This window comes from Bos grunniens, chromosome 5 (assembly GCF_055505025.1).
Source record: "Bos grunniens cultivar Pamir isolate PY7600 chromosome 5, Bosgru_T2T1.0, whole genome shotgun sequence".
In the NCBI taxonomy this organism is placed as follows: Eukaryota; Metazoa; Chordata; class Mammalia; order Artiodactyla; family Bovidae; genus Bos; species Bos grunniens.
The window spans coordinates 102858897-102870156 of record NC_141169.1 but is presented as its reverse complement, the minus strand read 5'-3'; the positions used below and the strand labels follow the sequence as shown (position 1 = coordinate 102870156).

Here is an 11260-nt window from a genome sequence, read left to right as displayed (position 1 = left end):
GTGTTGCACTAGTATTTCTAATAGCACTTGAGTGTCTTTGAGCTATCATACTTCTAACCATGACTTCCTGAAAGTGTTTCTGTTAAAATCTAAATCTTTTTTTTTCTTCTTTTTTTGTTCTTCTATGCCTCCAATCTTCTCTCTTCCCATTTCACATAATGTGTAGACATTTTGCTTCTTCTTTCTCATCCAAAACATTGGTAAGAAGAGCTTATTTTAGAGTTCCCTGGTTGCCTAGTGGTTAGGATTCTGGACTTCCACTGCTGTGGCCCGGGTTCTCTCTCTGGTGGGAAATTGAGATCCTGCAAGTGATAAGGTGTAGCCAAAAAAGAATAAATAAAAAAAAAGAAGCAGCTTACTTTATGTGGTCAACGCCTACTAAATTTTAATGTTAAAGGAGGGAGAGTAGGGGACAGAGCCTGGTGCAAAATGTAAATAAATAACAAATTTGACCTAATCTTAACATCCCAACATTGTTCTCCCCCATTCTCTCTGCTGGAGGGATTTCTCTTGGTTTTTGTTTCCATTTTTCTTGGGGCTAGTGGTAAAGAACCTGCCTGCCTACCAGTGCATGAGACATAAAAGACATGGGTTTGATCCCTGAGTTGGGAAGATCCCCTGGAGGAGGGCATGGCAACCCACTCCAGTATTCTTGCCTGGAGAATCCCATGGACAAAGGAGCCTGGGGGACTACAGTCCAATGGGTGGCAAAGAGCTGGACACTACTGAAGCGACTTAGCACCCTTACTTAGTACACACTCTCTCTTTTTTTGACTTTTCCTAATTTCTTTTTCTTACATGTTTTGAAATGCTTCCCAGAAGTGTTTTGAAAATTGACCCTCCTGCCTCAGGTAAACAGAGGTACTAGGAAAGTAGACCCCAAAAGTCCTCCTTCCAACAAAGAGAAAGAAGAAGAATTATGTCCACTTCAGACTGTATACTTGATTCCTGGACAGGAGATCAGAGAATCAGTTTATCCTTTCAGCTGTCACTGTCTGGCCAGCTTTTGGTTCCCTGATTCTCATATTTAAGGTATCTTTGAGCACAGTTTGATTCCACTAAATAGCATTTGCATATTCTGCCTATCTGGAGGTTAGGCCAGCTTTGTGCTTTGGTCTGGCAGGACTGTCTACCTTTCTGTAAAGGCAGCTGGCAGAATTTAATTAATAGAATAGAAACATATTAGTTAGGAGGTACAGCCAGGAACCTTGTCCATGGAGCAGACTTGCTATAAGGAATGTACTTTCAATTATAGTATTTGGATATTGACACCAATGTACAAATAAATGGATAATAAAACACACACATAGAGTGTTAACTTTTACTATTACCAGGTTGCATACTGGTAAAAAAATCCACCTGCCAATGCAGGAGGTGCAAGAGACACACATTTGATCCCTGAGTTGGAAAGATCCCCTGCAAAAGGACATGGCTACCCACTCCAGTATCCTTGCCTGGGAAATCTCATAGACAGAAGAGCCTGGCAGGCTACAGTCCCTGGGGTTGCAGAGTCGTATGCTACTGAGTTCACACACATACTGTTACCCACAACCCACCTCCTTCTCCTGAATGCAAAAGCAACTGCTGTTTTTTCTTTTGATACAGCAAACTTTCCTTCCTGTTAAATACCACTGTGGTTATAATCACAAATTGGCCTAATGATGAACAGAAAAACATCCTGCACCTTTAGTAATATCTGATTAACAGCAGTGAGAGAAGCCCTGGTGGTCTCTACTTGGCAGACATGTGTGGTGCACTCTCTGTATGTCTATCATTGCTCTGAAAGAGCTACAGAATCTCCTAAACTGGCTGCCTTACCATGGATCATTCATAGAGATAAATGGGTAATTATGATTTTATAAATTTGAACTCTAAACCTTACTGATCATATTCCATTTAGTTTGGCTCAAAAAAAAGACTCATATGTGCATTGTGTTCTCAAATATTTCTTCTTTAGTAGCATCATTTCTTTTATAGGCCACAATACCCTATTCCTGCCAAAATGCTCAACTAACAGAGGCTGCTAACTTCCAAAATCAACTCTGATTTCCAAAATCAATTCTGGAGAAATGACAGAGACAAAAGGGAAATAAGTATCCAAAGAACTGACCACATCAGGGACTTCCCTGGTGGTCCAGTGGTTGAGAATCTGCCTTCCAATCAGGGGACAGAGGTTCAATCCCCTGTCAGGGAACTGAGATCCCGTAAGCTGTGGAGGTAATTAAGCCTGGTGGCTGCAACTACTGAGCCCACACACCCACGCTGCAACAAAGACTCAGTGTAGCCAAAAAAAAAAGAATTAAGCATCCCCTGTGTACACTGAACTCAGACTGAACTGATGAGTGGAGAGAGGAGGACTAGGCAGAGGCTGGTGAATGGCTGCAGTGTGGAAAGAAAGCTGCATGTGGAGCTCTGATCTTGCATTTCCCCCCGTTCGGGCAAGCACAAAAGTGCTACTCAGCTGGGAAGTTAAAATATACAATTAGGAAATCAGTAGGATGAACCTGGATGAAGAACAAGTGGGTAAGTTGGAATATCAATTTCAGTGATTTTCCAAGAAGACAAGAGAAAAAAATAAAGAAGTAGAAAATAAAACTAAAATTGTAAGTGATCCAGAGGACAGGAGTAAAGCACCACCGTATAGTTAAGGGGGGCTTCACAGCCAGCACCAGTGGTGAAGAACCTGCCTGCCAATGCAGGAGACAAAGAGATGCAGGTTCAGTTCCTGAGTGGGGAAGGTCCCCTGGAGGAGGGCATGGCAACCTACTCCAGTATTCTTTCCTGGAGAACCCCGTGGACAGAGGGGCCCGGCAGTCTACAGTCCATGGGGCTACAAAGAGTCAGATGTGACTGAAGAGACAGCACACATACTTAAGAGGATTCCAGGAAAAAAAAATCAAAAAAACATAAAACTAGAGAGAAGAAAGGAATTTGAAAAACTAATAGATATAAATTGTACAGAATTTTGAAAAATAGGTAAGGTCTCATTTTGAAAGGATTTGTAGATTACCAGTGAAATAATGAAAATATCCACCCCACTACATAGAAATTTTTTTAAGTGGCAAAGTAAAATTTTCAGAAAAAAACAGTGCATCATCTGCCCAGAAGTAAGAATCAGATTGACTCTGAAGTTATCGGTAGCAGCATCACATACAAGACGATAAAGCAAAATTTTTAAAAGGATAAGAACATTGAATCTGAAATTGTATGTACAGCTAAAAGTATCAGTCCTAAGTGAGAGAGAAATATGTAAGTCCACAATTATATCAAATACATACATGTATATAATTCTGCCATTAACACAAGAAGAAACAGTGAAACTGTCAGCCACTATTACTCAAAATTGATGAAAGCTTTGTTTAGGAATATACTCAGAAACTTCTGGGTTATAGGGTACAGTAGGTATATTGTATGCAAATCTCAGCAAGTGATTTTTTTAAGTGGCTTACAAATTTCTACACCTACTGGCATGCTATTGTTGGGCCATTTATGTTCATTCTATTAGAAATATGTTTTCTTATAAGTGTTCAGCTAATCTTCGACAAGGGTACTATGAACACTCAATTAGGAAGCAATTGTCTGTTCAATAAATGGTGTGGGTGGGACTTCTCCGGTGGTCCAGTGGTTAATGCAGGGGTGCAGGTTCAATCCCTGGTCATGGAGCTAAGATCTCACATGCCTCAAGGCCAAAAAACAAAACAAAACAAAAAGCAGAAGCAGCATTGCAATAAATTCAATAAATATTTTTTAAATGGTCCACATCAAAAAAATCTTTTAAAGAATGGTGTTGGTAAAACTTGATATTCACAAGCAAATGAATAGAACAAGATTCCTTTACTATACACCTATACTAAAATTAACTAAAAATGGTTTAAAGGCTCAAATGTATGACCTGAAACTGTAAAAATCCTTGAGGAGAACATATAAAATGATCATTGACTTTGGCCTTGACCTGATGCAATAAATAAAAGTATTTTTTTAAAAACAATATATATATGTATATGTACCAAAGTATCATGTTGTATACCTTAAACTCACACAATGCCATATGTTAATTGTATCTCAACAAATCTGGGGGGGAAATTTCTGAAGAAAATAAAACATGAAGATATTTTAGTGAGCCAATTTTTGGTACTATACTATTTTCCTATACAATTTCAACATCTTTGTTCCTATATTGTTCTCCTTTAATTACTTATATTTATATTTTGAATCATTAAATAAAACATCAGATTTAAAAACCCCTCTTTGTAAAAAGGATAAGGCAAATGCTATACTGTTTTTTAAAAAGCCTCCTCATTTATGACAATTTAACTTGTCTTTTTCCTGATTTTTTCCTACACAAGGGGCTTTAAACAGACTTTATATGAAAAATGATGAAAAACTGCAGAGTTGTGCATAAGGAGGAAGGAGCTTTATTAGGAAGAGAAATCTGTGCTTGAGTCGATAAATGTTATTTTAGCCTAAATCATCAATCTTTCTGTGTGAAGATGTCAACACAACACAACCATGTAGACTTTATCCTAGTCCAGGTCTTAGGAATTATGAGAGTGAAAAAACATGAACAAACATTGTTTCAGATTTTAAACATAAATTCTTATCTTGATAAGTTTTTTAAAAAACTTAGGCTGGAGAATTTTAATATCTGATACTCAGCCAAAAATTAAGCCAATAAAGGCACAAAGGCATTTTGGTTTCCTGTTTACATGCCTCAGAATCAGGAAGTCAATATGACTTTCAATAGATAATTTCCTTTCAACTGTATTTGCTTGTTATTTTTTCTCTCTAATGGTTCATAAAGTACTCCCTGACTATCATAGTCCATAATGACCCTTGCCTTTTCTGTCTGGGTTTCATTTCCTCAGTTGGATGAGCAGCTGATTTTAGAACTCATTTTTCTTGTCAAATCCAACACTGGCCACATATTTTGTTTTTGTATTCTTAGGTGGTTGATGTCTTTTCTGTTCTGGTCGAGAAATAAAGGGTTTGTGGCCCTTGAGAGAAAACATACATTCATAGCAGATGGAGGTGAGGCATGAAGACTCCTGGAGGTGGTATGTTACAGTCTTGGGAGCTGGCAAAGACTAAACCACATTAACATCTTGCCAGGGGGTCTGCACTGGTCGGTCACCCTAAAGAAGTCTGAGTTCACACCAGGAATTGAGATCATTGTGTGTATGGGGGAGCAGTGGGAGGGAGCAGTGGTGGGACAATGTTCCCTGTGGCAGGGAAAACCTGTCTTTTATTTGGTCTTTTAAGTTAGACATTATTCTGCTGAATAAGACTGGCTCTAGGGCTGCAAAGTCTAAAGAAATTAGTTTCTTCATTTTGTGATTGGATATGTCGCCAATGCTGTGAGAGGCACATTCTGAATATGAGTGATGAAAATCTACCTCCTCACTGGTCTAACCTGATCATCTAGTATTTTTGATTCACTGGAGTTGTGATGGAAGTGAAGCTCCCTAAGGTTGCCTGCTTCTTTCTAGCAGCTATGGGATGAGGCTTGGCCAATCCTCATCCATGTCTTCATCTCCCATTGTGCCTGAAGCTGTGACGTCATCACCTTCATCACCTAGGAGGCGAGAGAGCTGAGGCACAGGATTCCGTGTCCTCAGACCTCGATGGAGGAAGTTGTACCAGAGGCCAGTTTATCCCCAAATGGTGTTCCTTGGCTCTATGCCCTGTTTTCTATGCTCTTTGTCTTTTTTCTCTTTGTCATGTTTTCTCCTTTTTTACTTGAGATAGACCAACATGTAAAGAAATGTAAGTGTCACAGTGGGCTTTAGGGCACAGGAAAATTATAGTGAGAGAATGTGTGTATGGAGAGAGGAGAAGTTATATATTATAATGTGGGGAACATGAGGGGAAATATCTACTCTTCTGTAATCTCCAAGGCCTCAATGACCCTGGGCTAAAGATCTTAGGATTACAATCTTCTATGTGATAGAAGTACTTGCAGAACATGGGTCAGGACCGGGCTAAGCAGTCCATTCCTGATATACCTGTGAAAGATTAGGAAGTATCTGGGGCCGTGCCTGAGCTTACATAATGCCCAGGTTTAAGGATACAAGGAACCCTGGGGAACTGGGAATATATGATGGAATTTCCAGATGATGTTGTCTGACCCAGCATGCTTTGTCTTAGTCTTGCTCAAATGCAGGTTTACTCTGCACAATATTGTCCATAAGGATAAAGAAAATGATGACATGAAGATAGACCATCTAGGAAGTCCAGGTGAGAACCTTTGCCCTTCACCTTTGGGTTCATATGGCCATAGGCTGGCAGTCTAGTTACTCCCATGGTCCATGTGCTAGACAGCTGAGAACACCAAACTCAAATCTGGCCTCAGTGAGACAGTCGCCTCATGTTCAAAATAGGCTTGTTATTTAGGAGCTCCTGTAGGTGAAAAGATTTCTTTTCTCATCTACATTTGGGATGTTCCTCATCTTATCAAGGTTCCCTCTCAAGTGACTCAGTGACTAAGCTACATTTGTTTGTTTGTTTGTTTTTTATGCTATACAATGAAAAACAAAGTGCCTCATCTCCAGGCACTTCTTATAAAGTTGTCTTTATGGTAAGGATAAGTGATAAGATAGATCATAATACAAACACACTGGGGAGACTGAAAGTCCATTTTTCTAGGAGACATTCTGACCACCTATAGACCATAAATCCTGCAGCTTGTGTATGTCAAATGACCTGCCTCTCCAGGAAAGGGTGGTTTCTGTTTTATGGCTCCCTTGTAACATCATTGAGAGATGACATCCTGGATTCTTGGGTTCCCTGAATCCACCATGTCGCTCCCTCAATATTAATGTCCCATGTCCTACAGATACTCTGACCAGGTTTCCCTCACACAATATTTAAATGCCTAGTCTGTAAAAAGCTATTGAGTTGCTTTGAGGTAAAATAAAGTAGATTATGGTTTTTAATTGTCAGCAACCAGAACGTCTAGCCCAACACTGCCATTATGTAACGAGAATATATAATTAATTATTGTAGTTGGACATGTTTGGGCTTCCCAGGTGGTTCAGTGGTAAATAATCCACCTGCCAATGCAGGAGACACAGGAGAAGTGGGTTTGATCCTTGGGTTGGGAAGCTCCCCTGAAGGAGGAAATGGCAACTCACTCTAGTACTCTTCCCTCGAAAATTCCATAGACAGATGAGCCTGGCAGGCTACAGTCCATGAGGTCCCAAAGAGTTAGACATGACTGAGCCATACTGAGCACACACACAATTGGAAAAATTAAAATGAATTGCCCCAAACTTCACATTAAGTCACTGTAACACAGTCATCTGTACAAATGTCTCCACTTCCCTCATCCATGATCCACTTCACTACTGCCACTGTCCTTGAAACCCTTGTCTGCCCTTAGAGTCCAAAGTCAGCACACAAAATTCCCTAAGTGATGTTGAATGAGCAGCTTTTTCTGACATGGTTCCTTTTCCATTGCTGAGTGAAGAAGTGTCTCTCTCATAGAGGGGTACAGGTTTATCAGCTAAGGCTCTCTAAGGGCCTGAGGAAAGTACAGCTATCTTTTCTGATGTTAGAAAATCTGAGTGGGCTTCTATCTCTCTCATACATCAAGTCTGCCCTTTTCAAGACATTTCTGTTATTTCTGTGTCCTCATAAAGGCTGGGTAGATCCTGTGTTCTGTGGTTATACCCGCCTTCCGCCTCCATTCTCAGTAACTGATGCATGCACGCTGTGCTTTTACGTGCTTTTATGACCATATTTCTCAGACTTGAATATTAGTTTCGTGGACTATCTATGGATCTTTGCATTATTTCTTCATGGAAAATCAGTGAGATGCCACAATATGAACATTTTTGTGACATTTCTTACCTTATGATAACAATTGCCCCTAATATACTAGGTTGACCTCCCTTACAAATATATAGTTTCTTGGATTATATGGGGCAGAAATTAATGCAGATTTCTTTAGAAGGCTCATAGAACCTTATGAGAACTGAGGTAGCAAATATCAGCTATAATATCTTTAATTAACAGATTAGAAAGTCATTGCTTTTGCTGTGTAAGGTGAAAAGTTGCGAGCCTTCTGGTGAAGACTGTTTTATAGCTCACGTGGCAACTCCTATTATATAACAATTATTATAAAGTTTGGGATTATCTGCACAGATATTTTAGGAATTGGGACAAGTCACAAGAAAATGGTCAGTCTGTCACTTTGGAATGACAATGACAGTTTTAGAGCTATGCTTTCCTCTCTCCCATTTCTGGTATATTCACCTTGGGAAATAGTCCTTTCTTGTGACAACTTTTCCTCAGACTCTGGGTCGAGTCATAAAGTCCTGTCCTGATATCAATTTCTCAGTTAAATGCTTTCTTATCTACAGTCACCCTCTGTGTTTTTTCAGTCTTCTAACTTTACTGAGGGTTTCAGTGGCTAAATCAAAGATTTCTCTTGGTAAATGTCACATTGCACTTAAAAATATGTGGGCTACTTTCAAATATCTTTTGATAACTGATTTCTAACATAATTCCACAGTGATAAGAGAACATATTCTATATGATTTCAATACCTTTAGACTATAAAATTTTTACATCTTGTTTTCTGTCCCTGGATATGTTTCCAGTGTCTCTTAGTTTATAGTCTATGGGAACTTGGATAGAATTTATATCCTTCTGTTGTGTGAAAATTGTATAAATCTTAATTATGCTGAATTGTTCATAGTGCTTTTCAGGTCTACTATATCTTTCTATTTCTTTGCATATTCATTCTATTAGCTTTTGAGAGTTTGATATTGAAACTCCAACTACAAAATCTTTATTTATCCACCTAAAGTTATGTCCTGACATAATGGTTCTGAGTGTTTGACGATGTACAGCAATTTTTACATTCTGCATCTCTTCCGTTGTTCCTGCTGTCTAAAATGGATGTTATCATTCTTCTGGGTCACAGGCATCATCAAGTAATTTTCTTATTGTTTCAGGCTGTCCCCTGGAGTCACCAAGGACAGAAGTTCTTGGAGGGAAGGAAAATGAGATGAGAGGAGATCCCCCACTGTTCGTGAGGATAGCAAGAGAGCCCAGGGATTCCGAGACTGAGATCTGTTCCCCTGGACCATCCGTTTGATGAAAGTGGCTAAGGCTGTAAGGAGTCCTATGACATCATATCCTGGATGGGAGAAGTCTTCAGAGACCTTCATTGCCTCTGTTTATACTGGGGAAAAAAGATAATAAATATTGTGAGACTCTCAGAAAAGTTCTGTGCCACCAGGAATTTCTTGTTGAACTTATTCCTTCTTGTACTCAACCACTTTTTATTCAACTTAAATCTCAAGCAAATTTTCTGTTTCCAGGCAAAAATCCTAGGTAGATTACTTACACTATCTTATTCTCCTAAAGCAACATATACAGTAATTCTTACAGGGGCAGAAAAGCTCATGGTCCCTGTGAGACTCAGCAGTCACTTAATTCAGGAGCACAGCTGAGACTTTTCTCTCTCCGTCTAAGATGATCACACTGCAAACTTATCTGAACTTTCTGAAATGTTCTGTCCATGTTGCATTTTTTTCTTTTATCACTGGTATGCTCCTCACCCATCTGAGCATGGAACGCAGTTTCACTGAGATGCAGAGAAGGAATTTCTATAGATCTTTTTTCTACCAGAAGCTTTATGACCCCCAAACATTTCTTCATTATTATCAAGTGAAACTAATTTTTATCTCTCCTCTCCCACATCAGGTTTTCTTTTCATGTAAGTTCCTATACATAATTTTCCTCATCTTTACATATCATGTTTACCCCTCTGTTCTTAACCAAATGCAATATATTCGTTCTAATGAGTCATTAAGGCATCTACTAGGAATCTCTAGTTGGAAAAGCATATAAGGATCTGGAGGAGGGTGGGGACAAGAAGGGTGGAGAGAGACAGAGACAGAGAGACATGGAAGGAGGGAAAGGATGAGGGAGAGGTGGACAAAAGAAAGGGGAGGAGGAAGAGATGGAGGAAGGAAACAGAGAAAGAGGGAGGAGTTGAAGGAGGGAAGAATAGAGGAGTGGAAGGGAGAAGAGGAGAGAGATATCTGAACTGAAGATATGGAAAAAGTTGTTTTGAGATGAAAGAAGCATGAGATGTTGTTCATGAGATGAAATAAGTAAAAATGTTAAAGAAAAATCTGGTGCTGCCTTTCAGAACAGTTAGGTGAGAAATTTCTACATTGAATGGAAAGTTAAAACAGTCTGGAAAAGTACCTTTATTATCTAATAATTACAATAATTTGTGATAAGGAGTTGCTGAAATCACTATTCACTTTGGTGTTTGTAAAACTGTATGGATGTCTATTAAGATGATATTCAAAATGTCCGTGGGATGTTGGTCTTTTCTGTCTGCATCTGTATTTTGGAGGGTGTGTATCACTTCCTATGTCTGAATATTCTTTCTCTTCATAGGTGCTTCTGCAGTTTCGGAACACATTTCTTCTTTTTTTATTTTCTATTTTATTTTTATTTTCTTTTTAATAAGTTATTTATTAAATTTGATTTATTTTTTTAATAGCTTGTTTTTTAAAGTTTTAAATAATTTTTTTTTCTTTATCTCTAGGCCTGTGCATGTCTTTTCTAGTTCTGTTTCCAAAGTTTCTGATAATTTTTTAGTATAATTTCTTTTGGGCTTTCCTCGTGGGTCAGTGGTAAAGAACCCATCTGCCAATTCAGGAAACGAGGGTTTGGTCCCTGGGTTGGGAAGATCCCCTGGAGTAGGAAATGGCAACCCACTCTAGTATTCTTGCCTGGGAAATCCATTGGACAGAAGAGCCTGGAGGGCTACAGTTCGTGAAGTCACAAAAGAGTCATACCTGACATATCAACTAAACATTAGGTTAATTTCTTTCTCTCTCTCTTTCTCGTTGATCTATATGCCCAACAAATTCCTTCCAAATGTTTTATTTTATTCCTTGTTTTAATATTCATGTTTCAATATTTTGGAATGAGAGGATACAACTCTAAAACCTGGTTGCCTGCTCCTGAAATGTAATTCTTCTAAGAGTTAAGTGAATTCCCAGAGACCTAGGGTTCTAAAATCAGATAGCCCTGTAAGTATTTAGTGCAGGAAGTGGTCTACTACAGGAAATCATGTGCTTACAAAATCCTCATCAGGAAGCTTCAAAAAAACCCCAGGAAACCACTTCTAAAGAATGCTGCAACACCAAGGCTAGCAATTTTCAGGCAAATGCAAACACTCCTGCAAAACTAAATCTCCCCTAAATGGGAGAATCTATCATTGGAATTTAGC

At 38.9% G+C, this 11260-nt stretch overlaps 1 long non-coding RNA gene across 4 annotated transcripts; it reads left to right on the top strand.

Moving 5' to 3' along the window:
- Positions 1-2301: 2301 nt before the first annotated feature.
- Positions 2302-9229, top strand: LOC147372815 (uncharacterized). Of its 4 annotated transcripts, none has more exons than XR_015164318.1 (4): positions 2302-2523; positions 4946-5028; positions 5490-6234; positions 8958-9229. It is a non-coding gene; the product is annotated as an uncharacterized LOC147372815 (long non-coding RNA). The 4 variants fall into 4 exon arrangements; XR_015164320.1 differs by having other exon boundaries at positions 2320-2523; positions 5487-6234; XR_015164319.1 differs by lacking the exon at positions 2302-2523 and having other exon boundaries at positions 4740-5028; positions 5487-6234.
- The last annotated feature ends 2031 nt before the right edge of the window (positions 9230-11260 follow it).